The 5,172-nt window shown below is 33.7% G+C and overlaps 1 long non-coding RNA gene across 1 annotated transcript; it reads right to left on the bottom strand.

Annotated features, from left to right (window-relative positions):
• Positions 1-1,678: 1,678 nt before the first annotated feature.
• LOC121751550 lies at positions 1,679-3,670 on the bottom strand. Its single transcript, XR_006040116.1, has 2 exons — positions 3,476-3,670; positions 1,679-1,960 (listed from the first exon to the last, which is right to left on the bottom strand). It is a non-coding gene; the product is annotated as an uncharacterized LOC121751550 (long non-coding RNA).
• Between the last annotated feature and the right edge of the window lie 1,502 nt (positions 3,671-5,172).

The raw sequence follows: 5,172 nt of genomic DNA, 5'->3' as shown, positions 1-5,172 counted from the left end.
GGTTTCGCGCTTTGGGGAAGGAGAATCCGATATAATTCAATCTGTAAAAAAATGCCAATGTCATTGGCATTTCTGATTTTAGTTTTTTTTAAATCTTCTAAAGACGCCAACGAGATCGGCGTTTATAAATTATAAATAAGGATTTATTTTATCCGAAATTTGCTTTAAAACGCCAGCACAATAGGCGTTTTTTACTTAAAGACGCCAACCAAGTGGGCGTTTTACAATATATACTGTATTTACATAAAATCAAAAGAAATTGTAAAACGCCAACCAAGTAGGCGTTTTTACTTAATAAGACGCCAATATGGATGACGATTTTCCCATAGATGGAAGAAATAACAAATTGGGTATATTTTTGTTATTGTAATAGTAGAGTCTCCCAAGCATCCGAAAAACTCAATTAATGGAGGATACAGGTAGTATAGATTTATTTTATTTTTTTATTGAGAAATAGCAGGGGCAGTTGTGCTACACCGTATTGTAGCACAACAAAGCATCCTCACCCCTATTTAAATGGTGGATTGAGAAAATATCAATTATAAATAGATGCTTGTAATACACGCGTGGTGCGAAAATTAGCTTGTTTGCATCAAAATTAGGAGGTGATTCACGTGAACTCCATATGGTTATCCTGCTTATTGTCTGAAATCTGAAGTCGTATGAACATAGTGACTGTAGTTTGTTTCCTTGTTCATTGAGTGTTCAGTTTTGCATTTGTATCTTGTTGACTTGATTAATACTTTTATTCTCAAACTTCTTCCTTGGAAAAAAGCACATGTATACTGTGTTGTTAAGAGCTGATATTTTTGTTACTCACCAATAACTCATTTGGTATCATTATGTGTGAATCTATACATCATCCACCAATAATTGTTCTAAATTTTAATCATGATTGCAGGAGTATGACTTAATTCTTAGGACGGAGGGAGAATTTATTTTTCAGTTCCTTGTTCTCAATTCAAATATCTCAAGTAGAAATTTGATTTGAGTGAGAAGTCCTCATTGATCATACTCCATATATCCGTCATTAAATATGTTACTTTTAATCAATGGAGAATTTTAAAAAGTTATTTAATTATATAAAAGAAAGTGGAGAAAGTAGTTAATAGAATGCGGATCCTGATTTTATAATAAAATATGAATAAGTTGAGGGAATGGAATGTGAAATTCATTTGCTAAAAAGAGTAAAGCAAAACGAGAAATTTATTGACATACCGACGAAAAAACAAATGAGACTTAATGATGGATAGAGTGATACGATAGATAATTAGGCTCGAAGTATAATAATGTATTGATGGTTATTCTCTTTCCAAAGTTGAATTAATTATTCAATTTATTTCAAATGCTACAAAATTATATGTATTCTTTTTTGTTTTTATATGAGCTCAATACCTCCCGTGTCTTATGATGGAAGATTGAAACTCATTTTCATTGCTAGTCTTTCGATCAACCCAAATATGTAATATACGCATAATATATAATTATACTATTTATTTTATTTTAGTCCAATTAAATTACATCAACAATTAAAAATAATGTGAGGCATGGCTGTGGCTCGACTGGACAAGTTTTTGTGACTATAATGACTAGACGGATAAAATTTGTGTAACTGTGATGATGTCACACCCGCACTCACTAAGGATAGTAAAGACGGGGAAATCGTGACTATGAGAAAAACAATAAAGGTCGACATTTATTATGAAACCTCAAATAAATTTCCAAAAGAAATATTTTGGTCTATCGAATAGTTAAACAACGAATTAATGTCTCAAGGTAAATAATGTCTTAACATAGTGTGGGGAAAAACGAAAGACTTTTAGAAGGAAAGCAATTTCAACAAGGCAGCGGAAATCAAGTATCTAGAGAGATTCATAGGATGACGCCCATGTATGAAGACACGACGCATCCGGGAAACCTAAAGGCTCGACTCAACATCCGGCGCAACATCCTGCTCAACCTGCACATAGGGAAAACACATGCAGGGCTGAGTACTTGATATACTCAGTGGGCACACGCCAAAATAGTTGATAAAAGTTATGTCACCCATACCATAGTGAACTCGAATTTTTACATTTAGAAAATAAATATCATCGAGTATCACAAAAAAAACAGTTTCATAGACTGGCCAGTCAAAACAATCTCCCCACTTTCTCATCAATCAAACAATCACATCATCTTACCATAGTGCGACGAAAGTGTGGCCACACTATTCGCCCACGAGACCGGCCGACTAGCAAGGACGGCTCCCGATCCCACCAGTGTACACAGCCTAATAGGGTTTGAGGCCCTACTCAGACCCGAATTCGTTTAACACCGACCTAAAGCCTAACGGAGCAAGCTCAAACGAACTAGGCATCAGACAACAATCTCAACATCAAAACAATCATGGCATGATATAACACTTTAAACCACCCTTGTAACACCGTATCATACTTTTGAAAGCATAAAAGAGTTTAGTAGAAGAAAGCCCACCTCGCTTGCTTATACACACAATTCACAACTTTAATGCGACCCTTGCTCTTGGTACCCACGTAAGCAGAACAACCCTTGTCAACACCATAACACGATCAGTCTTTCCATCAATACATTCTTCATGTATGCCCTATCGTTCCTTTCATCGTTTTTCTCATATTGCCCATCCCAAACGTTCACCAACATAAACGAAACGAACACTCTAGCATACAACAACGTGCAACACATAGCCACATCATAGGATACGTTCCTTATTCACACATGTATCATGTAATTCACTCAAAACTTATCAACAAAGCTTATTTCAACAAAACCAGAATCTGGCAGAATATCGCAGTCTTTTTGTAAAAATCATTAAAATTCCGTCCGATATCATATGAAGCTAAAATTTGGTCACCACCCAGTAGATACATCAAGGTTCAACCAGTTAAAATTTCACACCAAAATCATATCTTTTGAGCAATCAAAACAAAAACGAAACTCACTGGTCGGAACACAATTTCTGGCAGGACTACGCAGTTCAATTGAAAAATTCGCTATAAATTCATCTGTCATCAAAAGAAGCTGAAATTTTGACACTACACAGAAGACATCTAAAACTTCATCCAGTTAAAAATTCAAGTCAAAATAAGATCGTGTGATTAGTCAAAAACTCGTCGGAACCTACTGTCCGAACACAACAGTTTTCATGTTCAACATTCACAAACCTTAGTTCGTCTATCATACATTCACACATACGTATTCACGCTTCAAACACATATTCATGCTTCAAAAACGAGATTACCACCATGCTTTCCTAATCACACATAACATTCACCAATGATTCATTCACACACTCACACACCCACGTACATACACGCACACACACAAACATTCTTGCGCAACCATCCTTTCCAACCAATTAAATTCTTAGATTTACGATTATTCACTCACTATATGCATGAAGTTTAAAATCATGGATTCAATGATAAGAAGGGGAAAGGTGGATCAAAAATTATACCTTTCTCTTGAAAATAATCGGTAGAAAAGACAATTGGTGCGAACGGATCTTGAGTTTCCAACTCCAAATCGAAGCAACAATGAAGGATTGATTTGGAGCACTTGGGAGAGAGGGGAGAGGGAAAAAAACGTGTGGGAGGAGAGGGAGGAAAAGAGGCATGTATTATGTAGAGTAGGGTTAGAGCTTTTCTTTTTCTTATACTCAAGGATTAATTCCACACTTAAAATAAAATAATTAAATTGTGGGAGAATAATATAAATGTCAATGAATAAATCCCACAATTTTAGCAAAATAGGCGTGTATTGAAGGGGGGTTTCAAAAATAATGCCCTTTAATTGGCATAGATATTGATTTGGTATTTACTTGGAGAGAAAGATACTCACAAAATAGGTAAAAGGATATTGAATATCCCATAAATAAGGTAACAAAATAATTCAAGCATCTCCAAGTGGGGAAGGGGCATGTATAATGGGAGAAATCAAGGAAAAATACTTAAATCCTCAAATCAAATAGGAATAAGATTTAAATTTGGTAATTTCTTGTAGGAAAAGACTCACACAAAATAGGTAACAAATAAATTAATCTCACAAGTAATTGAAAGGCATATGGGCGAAAATTATGAGGTTTTAAGGAAGGAAGGAGTCAAATCCTAATTGAAATAGGATATGGAGAGATTCAATTGGATTTTGGATTCAAAGAAGGAAATAAATAAAGTACCAATTAAATCTACAAAATAATTCATTCTCCTAATTAATAGAAGATTTCGAAAATGCCCAGAAGTGGGCAAGAGGTCAAAATTTTATGTAGAATAACATGGGGATAAGTTGGTGTGGATTTAATTTGGATAAATATCCCAAAATAATTAGTTAAATCCAAGAAAGAAAATATTGTTTCCAATGGATAGGAGGGCCGAAAATTCCAAATAAAATGGCCAGAAATATATGCATGATCCCATTTAATTTAATTCATGCATTGGAAACATATCATATTATTCCACATAACTCTCAACAATTAGTTTCACATCGTTAACTCAAACTCATAAAAAATCAAATTTCATAAGGGAAATTTCCATTCAATATCCACATTAATAGAAATAAAAGTCGCAAAATTTCGGGATGCTATAGATAACCAGACGAACAAGTTTTTTATGACGGCGGCCTGACTGTTCCTTATGTTGTGAACACTCAATAATATATGTGCAACTACTAGTTTTACACATGAAAGTGACGTGGGCAGAATTAGACCTTAGGTTGTATTTAGGATCACAACTTGATACTCAGCCATGTGATCTTAGCTGTTTGTTCAAAGGAGAAAGATAGAGACTATATAATATATTAAATAATGGTATAACTATAGTTTAATGATCAAGTTTAATCTTATCATCTCAAAAAATATATATTTGTCGACTTTAATTAGGAAACAAAATTGACTTCTACCTACCCATAGCCCATAAATATACGTACACTCGTTTGCTTAAAGATGTTCTCCATGTCCCAAAGAAGATAATTAATTGATTTTCTCTTTTATCAACTTATAAATTTTTTATGTTGTCAATAATTCTTAAATTGATGTTACAACTGAATTAATTATAAATAACCATATAAAAGAATTAACTAATACAAGAATTAAATGTTAATTATATTTTGAAGTCCATTAAACACAAATCCAACAAAATACCTCTTAATAAAATGTATAAG

Source organism: Salvia splendens, chromosome 10 (assembly GCF_004379255.2).
Source record: "Salvia splendens isolate huo1 chromosome 10, SspV2, whole genome shotgun sequence".
Classification (NCBI taxonomy): Eukaryota; Viridiplantae; Streptophyta; class Magnoliopsida; order Lamiales; family Lamiaceae; genus Salvia; species Salvia splendens.
The sequence above is the reverse complement of the archived record's forward strand: the minus strand, read 5'-3'. Positions and strand labels throughout refer to the sequence as shown.